General features: G+C 43.4%; 1 long non-coding RNA gene across 1 annotated transcript; it reads right to left on the bottom strand.

Moving 5' to 3' along the window:
- Nucleotides 1-10,377: 10,377 nt before the first annotated feature.
- On the bottom strand, nucleotides 10,378-13,807 carry LOC147343815 (uncharacterized). Its single transcript, XR_015156403.1, has 3 exons — nucleotides 13,563-13,807; nucleotides 11,903-12,098; nucleotides 10,378-11,810 (listed from the first exon to the last, which is right to left on the bottom strand). It is a non-coding gene; the product is annotated as an uncharacterized LOC147343815 (long non-coding RNA).
- Nucleotides 13,808-15,621: the final 1,814 nt, after the last annotated feature.

Below are 15,621 nucleotides of genomic sequence, written 5' to 3'. Positions count from 1 at the left end.
TTTTCTAATATATATATATACATGTTGTTTATATATATGTATACAAAAGCTTTATTATGCTTGATAAAGGTTAGAGAAAGAACAAACAAAAGAGATGGAGAAATTGGAAAACATAAACTAAATGAAATGGGGGCACTGAATATGAACCAGATAAAGTCCACTTGTTCTTTTTTTTTTTTAGTCCACTTGTTCTTGAACATGCCTGCTCATTAGAAACATATCTGGAGCTCTGGAGATTAAAAAAAAACAATACTAGGCAATTGTGTTTTTCAAAAAATTCAAAAATAATTCTGATATGCATCTGGATTTTACAAAAGATTACAGATTTTTCTATTAAATCGTAGTTTTGGTGATATAGAGTTCTATTATTTTTCTGTTGGCCAATCATGATACAATGGGATTAAGTGAGTAATAGTTACATAATTACAATAGTAAAAGATGTTTATCAGTTTTCACAATCAATCAGATCAGATCAGTCGCTCAGTCGTGTCCGACTCTTTGCAACCCCATGAATCGCAGCACGCCAGGCCTCCCTGTCCATCACCAACTCCCAGAGTTCACCCAGACTCATGTCCATCGAGTCAGTGATGCCATCCAGCCATCTCATCCTCTGTCGTCCCCTTCTCCTCCTGCCCCCAATCCCTCCCAGCGTCAGAGTCTTTTCCAATGAGTCAACTCTTTGCATGAGGTGGCCAAACTACTGGAGTTTCAGCTTTAGCATCATTCCTTCCAAAGAAATCCCAGGGCTGATCTCCTTCAGAATGGACTGGTTGGATCTCCTTGCAGTCCAAGGGACTCTCAAGAGTCTTCAACACCACAATCAATAGCCAGACAAAAATATATATACATACAACTACAATATTGGATTTTTAAAATTTTACTTATTTATTTTTGGCTGTGTTGGGTTTTCGTTGCCTGCACGGGCTTTCTCTAGTTGTGGTGAGCAAGGGCGCAGCACGGGCTTCTCGTTGCGGTGGCTTCTCTTACTGTGGAGCACAGGCTCTAGGGCGCTTGGCTGGGTAGTTGTGATGCCCGGTCCTAGTTGCTCAGAGCCATGTGGGTCTCCCCAGAGCAGGGATCCATCCTGTGTCCCCTGCAATGACAGGTAGACTCCCATCCACTGTACTACCAGGGAAGTCCCCGGTACTGGATTTTTTTTTACTCCAACAGTGTGCTGGAACTTCTCTGCTGAACTCCTGAACTTTCACCAAAATGCTCTTCTCCATGAGAAATTATCAAAATTAGTGTTCTTTGTAAGAAAGAAGGTAGAAAACTCCTATCCCTCTATTTTTCTGACATCAGTTTTCTGCCACAGGTAATTTAGAGTGACTCCAAATTCATTCTGTAAAGCAATTTAAGACTCAGCTGTGGTTATTGCCTGGGTCCTGGAATCTCTAAATGTAAAGTTTTGCAGTAGATCTGTGCACTTCCTGAGGGCCGGGCTGGAGTAAGATGAGCATCTGCAGCACCATCCTACCAGGAGCCACAGAGCGTGGCTTGGAACCACCCAAAGGCTTCTGTAGAAGTGCGAGTTTGGTGATACTGCAAATGACAGACAATTATTTTTTTGCTGTTGTTATTTAAAATAAAATAAATTAAAATAAGTCAACCTTTGTTTGGTGTATGCCGTCCATTAGTCCCTTAATAATCTTATTAGTTATCACATCAGCTGTCTTGGTATCGAAGTGCTTGTGTTCAAGTGACCCTTATTATACTTAACATTGGCTCCAGTATTGAGGGGCCAACAGCAGTGATGCCGGCAATTTGGATTTGCCCAAGAGAAGCTGTAAAGTGCTTCTTTTAAGCAAAAGGGTAAAAGTTCTCTACTTAATAAGGAAAGAAAAAAAATCATATGCTGAGGTTGCTGAGGCCTATGGGAAAAACAAATCTCCTACCTGTGATACTGTGAAGAAGGAAAAAGAAAGGCACGCGAGTTTTGCTGTTGCACTTCAAACTACAATGGCCAAGGTGTGTGCTGTTTAGTCAAGATGGGAAAGGTGTTAAATTCGTCCAGTAACGTATTTTGAGATAAAAGAGAGAGACACCACATTCATAGGACTTTCTTTACCAAAAATTGTGCAATTTTATTTTTAGTTATTGTAGTTAATCTCTTATTGTACCTAATTTATATATTAAGCTTTATCATAGGTTTGTATATACAGGAAAAAATATAGTATGTATAGGGTTTGGTATTAGCTGAGGTTTTAGGCATCCACTGGGGGTCTTGGAAGGTATTCCCCAACAGATAAGAGGGGACCACTGTCATCTGAATTAGATACCATCTGTGATCCTATGCTAGCTCTAAATGATTATTCTTCTGTATCTTTTCAAAAGACAAAATGATTACTTTATTCTTTTGTATCTTTTCAAAAGACCTTTAGTATTTTAAGGGACCAAAGTCAAGCTACTGGTCTCTAGTCTTGAAGCTTCATTTGTTTCTCCTTTTTGAAACTTGAGTACTGTCGATGTCTAATTTCTCTGACCCCTACATGTCTATCGTATTACTCTGTCCACACTAAATTCTCAAGAAATGATTTGACAATGAATTCATCTAACAAATATACACTGAGCACTTACTCGCAAGAGCTGAAGATGAAGTGGTGAACAAAGCATGCAATAAGATCTATTAAAACTCAACACTTGCGGGCACCAAAGGGTGGGAGAAGGGAGATCATAGCAAGTAGATAGGCTTGAAGGAGGAGCCGGGTTCAACAGATGGAGCACTAATAGGATATTCTAGCTCTGTGTCGGGGAATGATGAGTTTGCACGGTGTGATGGTTAATTTTATGCCAACTTGGCTGGGCCAAGGGATGCCCAGATAGCTGGGTGTGTGTGCGAAGGTGTTTCCAGAAAAGACCAGCGCATGAATTGGTGAACAGAACACAGCAGGTGGTCCTTCTCACAGTGGGTGGGCATCACTCAGTCCACTGAGGGTCTGCATAGAACAAGGCAGAGGAAGGTTGAATGAACTCGCTGCCTGACTGATTGGGCTTCAACATTGACCTTGTTCAGCTCTCAACATGGCTGTTCTCAGGACTTTAGACCCAGACTGGAATCTATACCATCGACTCCCCAGCTCTTGGGTCTTCAAACTGCATCACCAGCTTTCCTGGGTCTCAAGCTTACAGAGAGCAGACTGTGGAACTCAGCCTCCAGAAGTGTCACTTCATGTGTAAGAGTCTCTTTATATATAAATCTGCCTGTCTGTCTTTCTGTTTGTCTGTCTATCTGTTTTCCTGTTTCTCTCTGTTTGTCTCTGTCTCTCTATATGTATGTTTTAGGTTGGCCAAAAAGTTTGTTTGAGTTTTTCTGTACCATCTTATGGAAAAACTGGAAAGAACACTTTGGCTAACCCAATATATGTGTGTCTGTATATATATTGTTTTTTGGGAGCACTCTGATAACTGGTATACCTGGAGTGACCAGAGCTTGCTGTCTCCCTAGGTGAGGGCAAGGTGGGAGTGGGGATAAAAGATCTTTAACAGCGTGGAGAGATAGTGGTGAAAACCGTACATCTTCTACCTCCTCCTGTATTGCCTGCTCTTCTTCAAAATAAGTGAACCAGTTCCCTTTGTCTTGTATGGAAGGATCTCTTTTCCAAAGCTTCAGCCTTTTTGTATGACTTTTGGAACCTCCTGGCGTTTGGAACTAGAGATAGGACTCCAGGAAGAGCATTTGGCTGTGCTGAAGATAATCAGAAAATGGCCTTTAGCCCTTTTCTTGTAAATTCTATTTTTTCTTTTTTTTTCCTGATCAGAACAAAGCAAGCTTTTCAATATTGGATCCTATTCTGTATCACTGACTCATGTTCAACTTTTGACCCAGGGATCATTTTCAGCCCTGCTTACAGACAGCTTTCTGTGCCGCAGTTTATTTCCCTCTTCAGCTACCACCCCTCCTGGGCTTTGTTCTGTTCATGCCCGACCGCTTTCTCCAAGGTCCTTCATCAAGATTTGAACCGCAAGGTGTGTTTATCCTAAAGACATTTGAAACTGTCCTCCGCGGCCAAGCTCGTGCTGCTACCAAGCCCCTGGTTTCTCTAAGACTGCTTTTGGTTGTTTCCTCCTGACGCACCGAGGCAGGCTGGATGGGAAGGTTAGACCACTTTTCTTAGTTTTTGTTTCTTGTTTCCAGGTGCACTCATACGATGGACGGAATTCCAAGGAGCTTGTCTCTTTGTGTTGGCTCATTTGAACACAAACTAGCTCCTGTTTCAGAAGCTTGCCTGTCTTTACTGGATTTTGAGATAGCGGTATTAACCTCCCTGCGTTGACAGCGTCTGTTCCTTCCCATTTAAATCCCACCATCCGAAGCCACATGTGCCTTTAGAAAGCTGGCTGAACAGATGCCTAACAGTCATCATGAAAGAGCTGTTCTTGCCTGCACTTTTGTGTCTTTCATTGTGAAGGAGAAGAGTGGATTCAACAAGAGTGCTTTGCCTTTATTGTTTGGGTTTATCATGCAGACCTCTCATACCTGAGAGGTGGTGGCAGGTTCAGAGATTTCAGACGCTCTCCACCAGCACAGCACAGAATTGTAGAGCTGGAAGCAAGACGGGCTTCGGGACGTGCAGCCTGTGTGGTGGCACATGGCTCAGCGCTTACAAGGACCCCATGCTTGCCTAAATGTTCTGCTGTTGCATCTTGAAATTCTTCATTTTTGAACATGGGGATCCAAATTTTCATCTACTGAAGGCTAAGAAGGGCTTCCCTTGTGGCTCAGCTGGTAAAGAATCTGCCTGCAATGTGGGAGACCTGGGTTCGATCCCTGGGTTGGGAAGATCCCCTGGAGAAGGGAAAGGCTACCCACTCCAGTATTCTGGCCTGAAGAATTCCATGGACTGTATAGTCCATGGGGTCGCAAAGAGTCGGACACGGCTGAGCGACTTTCAAGGCAAGAAGAATAATAGGGCATGAGGCACACACCATCACTTTCTTGGGTAGATTTCTCAACTGAAGAAAAATGCATAACCTACAAGTCGTGACTTATCTTTTATTCAAGGAACTTAACAAGGACTATAGCCTGGAAGACAGCCTCTCAGCACTGAGCAATTATTCTCATGAGGAAAGGGAGGAGCCAGGATACAAAGGAGTTTTTGTTAAAAAGAAACAAAAAACCATGTAGTGGAACATCAAAGTGAAAGTCCCTGAGTTGTGTCCGACTCTTTGAGATTCCCTGGACTGTGGCCCTTCAGGCTCCTCTGTCTATGGGATTCTCCAGGCAAGGATACTGGAGCAGAGGTTGTCCTTCCCTTCTCCAGGGGATCTTCCTGACCCAGGGATTGAACCCAGGTCTCCTGCGTTGTAGAGACAGTCAAAATAATCAAAAGATTATTGCTAATCACAAAAACAGACGTCTCAAGTTAATGATTTTAGTGATTTTATATGTATGGGAAGATGCAAGAATCTGGCTCATGGAAACTATCCTTAGATATGCATCATAACTGTCTAGGGCCCGCATCCTGCTTTTCCCCACATTGCATTCCCCTCAGGGCACACCGTCAGGTGTGGCTATGGTGACTTGATGGCATTGTTTAATGGAAGGGCAGGAGACATCTGTGGACATCACCAACAGATGGTTAAGCTATCATCTCTCCGTGGAACCTGATTCAGTGTGAATTTTGACAAAAATTAAAAAAAAAAAAAAAAAAAGAATCTCTCTTAGAATTCTATCTTCCAGGAGTTGGAAGGGCCCAGCATCAATCTCAGAGTGGGACACCATGAAACCATCTTCGTGACTTCTGGGGATGAAGACTTCACATGTCCCCAAGAGGTCTTTTCACGTCCACTGCGGGCTGTGCCATTTTCTTTTTTCTTTATAATTGATTTTTTAAATTTATTTGACTGTATTGAGTCTTAGTTGTGGCATGTGGGATCTAGTCCCCCGACTGGGGGTCGAACCTGGGACTCTTGCATTGGGAGCCTGGAGTCTTAACCACTGGATCACCAGGAAAGTCCCCTACTTGGTTTTCTTATAAAGGATAAATATTTGCCAGACATGAAGGATTAATACCTATGGTACCTTCATAGTAATACACATTCATAGTAATACACATTCTAAGGCATTGGCAAAATGAGAATTGAGGCTGTCAGAAAATTTAAGATTTTTTTCTTCCCCTGAGAACAAGCATTGCTGAAGAAGAATGCATACTTAGATCTTCGCTTTGGTGGGGAGTAAAATTACTCTGTTCTTGACATTTGGCCATTTGTTGTTCAATCGCTCCGTCGTGTCTGACTGTTTGCGATGTCACATTTGGCCATGGAGACTCCTTTATAGAGGGGAGGGGTGGGAGCATTCAGGGCTAGAAATGAATCAAGAGGGATGAATGAAGGAAGAATCCACCCCCACCCCACAAAGAGAAAGAGAAGATGATGCCTCGGCCTTGGGAAGGACGCTGTTTGGGGCAGCTGTTACCGGCCATTGGTTGAGCATGCTCTAGGATCCTCTCCACTTTCTAAACCACCTGCTCACATATGTTACTGAACCCTGTCCTGCATAAAGCACGGAAGGTTCATGCACCTATGAATCCGTCACACCTGTCCTGCTGGGTGACGCTGAACTCTGCGGTTTCTGTACTGTTTGGCTATGTTTTCAGTTCTTTCACGTAAGACTTGCATGATGTCCCTACTAAACTCCATCTTGCCCTTAAAAATCAGTCTCACTCACGCCTTGCCTGGCGTAGTGAATCGCCTACATTTAACCAGCAGAGTTTCTACTTTGTCATTTTAGTCGCTGATAGGCAGGATCCTTTGAGTAACAGAGGTAAAAAGAAATCACTGTGTAATCAAAGAAGTGGTCCAAGGCCCTTCTACCCCAAATTCATCTCTGTTGTTAGATTTGCTGCTTTGATCTCATCCTCTTAGTCAGGAAACCACAATTGACAAAACAGCTATTTCTCCTTTTTTTTTTTGCCAAATTTTCAATATATTTTTAAATTGAAGTATGGTTGATTTACAATGTTATGTTAATATCTGCTGCACAGCAAAGTGATTCAGTTATACATGTATGTACATATTCTGTTTTAAAATACTCTTTTCTATTATGATTTATCACAGGATGTTGAATATAGTCCCCCGGGCTATACAGTAGGACCTTGTTGTTTCTCTGTCCTGTGTATAATAGCTTACATCTGCTAACCCCAACCTCTTACTCCGTCTTTCCCCCAAACCCGTCTCCCCTGGCAACTACCAGTCTGTTCTCCATGTCTGTGATTCTGCTTCTGTTTTGTAGGCAGGTTTATTTGTGTCCAGATTCCACATGTAAGTGATATCATACGGTATTGGTCTTTCTCTTCCTGCCTTCCTTTACTTAGTATGCTAATCTCTAGTTGCATCCTTGATGCTGCAAATGACATTATTTTGTTCTTTTTCATGGCTGAGCAATATTCCATCATATATACATACCACATCTTCTTTATCCAAAATGACAATTTCCTACTGGAGGCATGTTGATATTCATCAGTGTGTTAGCCTAGACTGATTTCTCTTTTTCCTAGGGCCTTGAAAGGCCTTGAAGGGCCTTGAAGGATGTGATGTTTTCTTTCCATGGAGAAGTGTGGAAGTAGTTTCAGTTCAGTTCAGTTCAGTTCAGTTGCTCAGTTGTGTCTGACTCTTTGCGACCCCATGAATCACAGCACGCCAGGCCTCCCTGTCCATCACCAAATCCCGGAGTTCACTCAAACTCATGTCCATCGAGTTGGTGATGCCATCCAGCCATCTCAACCTCCGTCATCCCCTTGTTCTCCTGTCCCCAATCCTTCCCAGAATCAGAGTCTTTTCCAATGAGTCAACTCTTCACATCAGGTGGCCAAAGTATTGGAGTTTCAGCTTCAGCATCAGTCCTTCCAATGAACACCCAGGACTGATCTCCTTTAGAATGGACTGGTTGGATCTCCTTGCAGTCCAAGGGATTCTCAAGAGTCTTCTCCAACACCACAGTTCAAAAGCATCAATTTTTCGGTGCTCAGCTTTCTTCACAGTCCAACTCTCGCACTCATACATGACCACTGGAAAAACCATAGCCTTGACTAGATGGACCTTTGTTGGCAAAGTAATGTCTCTGCTTTTCAATATGCTATCTAGGTTGGTCATAACTTTCCTTCCAAGTAGTAAGTGTCTTTTAATTTCATGGCTGCAATCACCATCTGCAGTGATTTTGGAGCCCCAAAAAATAAAGTCTGACACTGTTTCCACTGTTTCCCCATCTATTTCCCATGAAGTGATGGGACCAGATGCCATGATCTTTGTTTTCTGAATGTTTAGCTTTAAGCCAACTTTTTCACTCTCCTCTTTCATTTTCATCAAGAGGCTTTTTAGTTCCTCTTTACTTTCTGCCATAAGGGTGGTGTCATCTGCATATCTGAGGTTATTGATATTTCTCCCAGAAATCTTGATTCCAGCTTGTGCTTCTTCCAGCCCAGCATTTCTCATGATGTACTCTGCATAGAAGTTAAATAAGCAGGGTGACAATATACAGCCTTGACGTACTCCTTTTCCTATTTGGAACCAGTCTGTTGTTCCATGTCCAGTTCTAACTGTTGCTTCCTGACCTGCATATAGGTTTCTCAAGAGGCAGGTCAGGTGGTCTGGTATTCCCATCTCTTTCAGAATTTCCCACAGTTTCTTGTGATCCACACAGTCAAAGTCTTTGGCATAGTCAGTAAAGCAGAAATAGATGTTTTTCTGGAACTCTCTTGCTTTTTTGATGATCCAGCAGATGTTGGCAATTTGATCTATGCTTCCTCTGCCTTTTCTAAAACCAGCTTGAACATCTGGAAGTTCACGGTTCACATATTGCTGAAGCCTGGCTTGGAGAATTTTGAGCATTACTTTACTGGTGTGTGAGATGAGTGCAATTGTGCCATAGTTTGAGCATTCTTTGGCATTACTTTTCTTTGGGATTGGAATGAAAATGGACCTTTTCCAGTCCTGTGGCCACTGCTGAGTTTTCCAAATTTGCTGGCATATTGAGTGCAGCACTTTCACAGCATCATCTTTCAGGATTTGGAATAGCTCCACTGGAATTCCATCACCTCCACTAGCTTTGTTCATAGTGCTGCTTTCTAAGGCCCATTTGACTTCACATTCCAGGATGTCTGGCTCTAGGTGAGTGATCACACCATCGTGATTATCTTGGTCGTGAAGATCTTTTTAGTTTGGGCACAGGGAATAGCTCAATGGAGCTCCTAGAGGGTTTCCTGAGGATCCAAGTGCTGCCCAAGGGCATAGGGTGCCTGGGAAAGGGCCTGGCTAGGTCGTAGTAGGTACCAACTTGTGATGTCATCAGATACAGTTTGCTAAGAGCTAGTCCAGGACAAGACACTAGCCCTATACTGTGTCCACTCTGCAGAGAAGTTTCCTTCCCCACTGCCCCTTAGTAGCTGTCTGATAAGTCAGTCATCAGATGGGGCTGCAGAGAACAGGGCAAAGGCCGAGTGGACCTGGACCAGGGAGGTGAGAAGAGAGAGGTCTGAAGCAGGTGGGCTCTTGCATGATGACCTCTAAGGGGCAAGTGGGAGAAGGACTTTGGACGGGAAACTAGAGGAAGATGAACTTCTCCCACTCTGTGGCAGTATGGGCACGGCTTTGCTATCAGGTCCCCTTAAAAGATGAGCAGACCGAGCCAAATAACACAACGAGAGTCAGTCTCATCTCCCAGGATTTAGTTCATTTTTTCATGTGACGAATATTTTCTGAGAGCTGATCACTTCCAGGTGCTAGATCTTGGCATAGAGCTGGAAAAAAAGCAGGTGGTCCTGCCTCATGAACTACTGCTCTAGAGAGGGCATACCCTCCCCTTCTTCCCCACTGGCCACCTTTCCATTATGCTCCCTTCAGGGCTATGCGTGCTGGTTTCATTTTCCCTTCAAATTTGACCTTGGTAACATGGTAATGAGAATGAGAAGGCAAGCTACAGACTGGGAGAAAATATCTGAAAAGGCACATCTGATAAAGAAATGACATCCAAAATATAGTAAGAACCATTAAAAATGAATAATAAGAAAACGAACAACTTGATTTAGAAATGAGCAAAAATGTAAACAGACATTTCACCAAAGGAGATATACAGATGGCAAGTAAGCATATTAAAAGTAAGCATGTCATGTGTCATCAGCAGCATGCAAATGAAAACAACAAGATTTAGAGTGAACAAAACCCAGAGCACTGACAACACCAAATGTTGATAGGAGGTTATGGAGCAACAAACCCTCATTTGTTGCTGGTGGGGATACAAAATGGATCAGCCACTTTGGAAAACAGTTTTGGAAGTTTGTTACAAAACTGAATAACTCTTCTCATAAGATCCAGCAACTTCCTGATATTTACTCAAGTGAATTCAGAACTTATGTCCATACAAAAGCCTGCCGACAGGTATTTATATCAGCTTCATTTAGATTTGTGAAAATTTGGAAGCAATGAAGATGTCCTTCAGTAGGTGAATGGATGATAAACTGCTGCAACAAAACAATTAGTGCTAAAAAGAAATGAGCTGTGGAGCCACAAAAAGACTTGGAAGAAATGCGTGTTTCTAAGTGAAAGAAGCCAATCTGCAAATGCTATATACTGTATGATTCCAACTATCCGACAATGAGGAGAAGACAAAAATAAGGTGATGATAAAAAGACCAGTGGTGCCAGGGGGGCGGGGGCAGGGAGGGGTGAGCAGACAGAGCGCAGAGGATGTTTAGGGCAGGGAGACTGTTCTGTGTGACACAGCAATGGTGGATCCATGTCACTACGCATTTGTGAAACGTGCATGGAATGTCCGCCACCAAGCGAGCTGAAACGTGCACTATGGACTCTGGGTGATGTGTCAGTACGGGTTCCGCCGCTACAACAAATGCACGACTGTGCAGCAGGATGTTGGTAGTGGGGAGGGGACGTGCGTGGGGACAGAAGCAGATGGAACTCTATTTTCCACTCAGTGTTGCTGTGACCCTAAACTGCTCTAAAAAATAGTTTATTGCATTTAAAAACCAGACCCCAGAACTCATGGGTAAATTTGATTTGCGGGTAGGAATCGTCATCACTCCAGCTTTTGTACCTCTTTCTCCCACTTCACCTCCTCATGGATGACATTCCCAACCATTTATCCTTTGTCACCTCTGGCTTCTGTTTTCTTATTTCCTTCCTTCCTTTTACTTTGTCAGAGTTCATGGAATGTCAGTGTCCTATACTAATGTTTCCGCTAACATTCAATTTCCATTGAAAAAACTCTCTTAACTTTTCTGATGCCCAATAAACTTTAACTCGCTCCCCAAATCTCTCAAAGCACAGGCTTCCCCATTCTCACCAGTCACTGGTTTAATTCTATTTAATTGAGTCTGTCCTTTATATAGCAGCATGTGGCTTCAATATGTATGCTTTCTGGATCTCCTAATATGTTATCTCTTAGACCCAGAGCATTTATAAAGATGTTGCAAAAGGAATTTAATTAAAAACAGATGGATCCTCTTTGAACCACTTCCTTATCAATTAACATTACCAGCTGTCTCATTAGTGCAACCCTGGAGAAGAGAGAAACCATGTAACTCTTTCCTTTTGTAGATGAAGAAAGTGAGGGTCAGAGATATGATTTTGCAAAGGTCACACAGCTAGGGAGTGACAACACTGTGCTGGGAGTGTTGGAAGACCCAAATTCTAGTTCAGTTAGGTTTCCATCAGCTTAGATCCTACCAATAATGTGTGTTTTCCGGGTACGGGTGGTCAAGGTTTCCCTTTGCAGAGTGCTCCAGCCATGGCGCGGAGGAAAGTTCATTCATTTCCGCTGACTTTCTCCTCTTGTCCTTCCTCCTTCACCTTTTCCTTCTTCTGTCAAACAGATAAAGCAAAAATACATTTTTTTTCATGATCTCGCACCTTTCCTGGGGCTTCCCAGTTGCCGTTAGCGGTAAAGAACCCACCTGCCAATGCAGGAGACTTAGGAGATGAAGCTTCGATCCCTGGGTTGGGAAGATCCCCTGGAAGAGGGTACAGCAACCCACTCCAGTATTCTTGCCTGGAGAATCCCATGGACAGAGGAGTCTGGCAGGCTGCATAGGGTTGCACAGAGTTGGACATGACTCAAGTGACTTAGCATACATGCAAGTACATCTTTTCCTTAAAAAAAAAAAACAAAACAAAACAGAAGAGATCATTCATGATACAAATGAACTTTCTTACAAAACAGAAACAGACTCACAGACATAGAATACAAAATTATGGTCACCAAGGGGAAAGACGGGGAGAGGGAGAACTTAGGAATTTGGGATTAATAGATATACACTATTATATACAAAACAGATGAATAAGGACCTACTGTATAGCACAGGGAACTGTATTCAATATCTTGTAATAATCTAAAATAAAAAAGAATATGTAACTAAATCACTTTGCTGTATACCTGAAGCTAACACAACATTGTAAATCAACTGTACTTTAAAAAAAAAAGATCACTGCAAAAACTTCAGAGGCCATTGAACCTAGCCCTGTCATTTTACAGGTGAGAAAACCGAAGCCCAGAGAGTTGAATTAATTTGAAATCACTTGCTCCAACACAGAGAAAACATACATCTGAGATCAGAAGTCCACTCTGCGGACTTGTAGTGGAAAGTGCCCTCCTCAGCCTCTTAGGACACCCTGATCTGCAGCTGGTGGTGCTGTATCACCCAGGGGTCCATTAGGCAGCTTTGAAAATGCACCACTATAATTTCATGTGAAGAGGATCCAATACTTCTAAAAAATGTCCCTGGGTCAGAGATACCACTGTTGCCCTGAACCACTCAGAAGATGAAAAGCAGAAGTTTGTACTGGCACAGTCTCTACAAAGGAAGAATGTCCTTTTTTTGTTGTTGCAAAGAACCACAAGGATTATCAATTTCATTGTGTTTTCCTAGGAATTTGAGAGAGTGAGAACAGATTGACCTTTACTCACACATTTTTCCTCAGTTTATTTTGCTGATAAACATATTACCATTTCCAGACCAATTAACCTTTGACCTCCAGAATCCTGCCTTCCCAAGACACAAGCAAGATCAAAGATTATTTTGTGCAATGAAACACTAGGATGGCTGTTATTCCACCAACTCAGCTGCTCCAAATTGTGATGTTTTATTCCTCTTCTTATATCTATTTTCAGAGGTTTCCTTTTTAAAATCAAAACCCATCAGACTTTTATAGAGGCAATATTGTTTGTGAATTTTAGCATTGCTTGATAATAAATTTGAACACAGATTTTAAGCCCGTAGGCTTAAAGTAGCATTTGTTAGAAACTTGTCTACATTAAAAACGCAAAAGATATTTTGGACTTTAAAAACCATTAAAAATGTTTAATTAGTGCTAAACTTCAAAGCTTAATTTTCATTTTCCAATAATCTTAATTTTGGTCTCAATCAAGTGGCAATTTCAGTAGTTTGAAGCAGAGAGGGTGTTATTGTTATCAAGTCCAAGCTTGTTCTGTTTGCTTTGCAACAGGCCTATAAATTGGGAGATGAGGTGTCAAGGCAAAGAATAGCCAACTTATTCAGAGAAAAGTCAGCAGACAGAGGGGATGTGTGGACTACTGTCTCAAAAGAACCATCTTACCCAAGCCAGAGTTTAGGCTTCTAAAAGGGAAGGGGGTGTAGCTGGTTGCTGCAAAGTTCATGGTGTTGGAATCTTTGGTTCTTGCAGCTGTCCATACAGTCCTGGTCACCATGCTCCGGTAAACCTCCAAAGAGACAAATATTCCTTGTTCTACAACTTTTTATCTTGATAAGAATGGAAAAGTGTTATACCTTTAAAGGTCAGAGCCCTGAGAACGGGCTTCCTGTAGGCTTCAGGCCACAGGCAACAAGCTTTTACACAAGGTGCGGAGCCAGCATGACTCAGCACAGGCCACAGGGCCCAAAGGTCAAAATAAAAGAAACAGGCTGAATACAGAGTCAAACTTGTTCTTCCTGATTTCAATATGGGTAGAACTGTGTCCCATCCCAGATTCCAATGTTGGAAGTCCCAACCCTCAGTATCTTAGATGTGACTGTGTTTGGAGACAGCGTCTTTAAAAGTAATTGAGTTAAAAGTGGTCATATGAGTGGGCCCTAATCCAATGTGACTGGTGTTCTTACAAGAGGTGCATAGGACACAGTCACACATAGAGAAGGACTGTGTGAGGATACAGGGAGAAGGTGACCATGTACGAGGCCAGGAGAGAGGCCTCCGGAGAAAACTGCTGGCCGACACCTCGGTCTCAGACTTCGAGCCTCCAGGATGGTGAGATGACAGACTTCTTTGTTTAAGCCTTCCAGTCCGTGGTACGGCAGCCCTAGCAAACTAGCAGGGAGAGGGCTCTTGGAGGGCACAAAAGGCCCTTGTTTCTCTACCAGAAACAGCAGGAGGGTGGTGCCTCGCTTGCCCTAGGGGCTCATGAGAGGCTGCCGTGTGATGTCGGTGGGAATCCCTGTGGTTGTGCAACCTGGCCTAAGTCTCCTTTGATTCTGCTCATCAGCCTCCTGCCCTGGGGGTCCTGTGACACTCGGATGGTAGCTTCACATTGCTTCTCAGTGCCCGCCCCCCTCCTGCTAGGGCCCCAGGGAGCTCAGTAAAAACACAGATTCCCAGGCTCATCTGCAGATCTACTGATCCTCCCTCCCCCTACACCCCCACAAGGGATGCACAGGAATCTCGATTTTTCACAAACTTCCCAGCAGATTCCAGTGGGAATGCAGGGTTGGGAGCAGCTGGATTGGGTCATCTATAAGCTTTCTGCCTGAGCCAGCGTTCTGTGCTTCTGTGCAGAAGGCTTTGATTCCTGACCTCCAACAAAGGGGCTGGAAGCTGGAAGCAAATTGGCAGTGGGATCTTGTCTCCATCACACACTGATTAGGGCCCTGTTTTATTGCCTGCACATTTCCCTGCCCCTCTCCGGATGTTCTGAGGCATCACAAGACACCCTGGGTCAGCTGATGGGACATGGGCTGCTCCCTGGTGGCAGGCTGTTGATGGCGCACAGCCTGGAGCTGGTTTGGGGTTTAGCTAAAGGGATTGGAGACTAAGCATGAGGCTGGAAGGAAGACTCCAGGTGGCCCAGGGCCGTGGTGGTGCATAGACTGATGCACCGAATTCCATTCCCAGTTTTACAATGTTCTAGTTACCTGGTGTTGGACAGCTTAGTTGGAACTTCAGTTACTTACTTGCAAAATTTATTTATTTTCTGCTCTCCCTGTCTCATGGGATGATCCACTAAGATGATGGTTATCAAACCACCTTGAAAAATAGGAATCCCTTTCACTAGTCTCTGCTCCTATCATTAGGATATGCTGATAGGGGTGGCGGGGTTCAAGCAGAGGTCTTTGGAAATCTGGAAAGACGAGCCGAGAAGCTGGAACATTTTCTGATATATGTCTAGTTGAGCCGTGCAGCTTTGGTTAATGCTGAGCCAAGACTAGGGGTTGCAATGCCAAATACTAACTGGTTCCAAGGTTCCAGGCCAAACACATGGCAGAGTCAGAATACACATATGTCCAGGTCTGCTGATGCTCTGATGGGATGCTCCTAATGTCATTCCCCTGGCAAGGGTCTCCCTCCCCAGTCCTACCCTCGAAAGGGCAAGTTCCAAAGAGAATCTCACAAGAGTCACTGTGGCCGTCTTTTATCAAGTCTCTTT

The sequence above is a fragment of the Bos grunniens genome, chromosome 27, assembly GCF_055505025.1.
Source record: "Bos grunniens cultivar Pamir isolate PY7600 chromosome 27, Bosgru_T2T1.0, whole genome shotgun sequence".
NCBI lineage: Eukaryota > Metazoa > Chordata > Mammalia > Artiodactyla > Bovidae > Bos > Bos grunniens.
The sequence above is the reverse complement of the archived record's forward strand: the minus strand, read 5'-3'. Positions and strand labels throughout refer to the sequence as shown.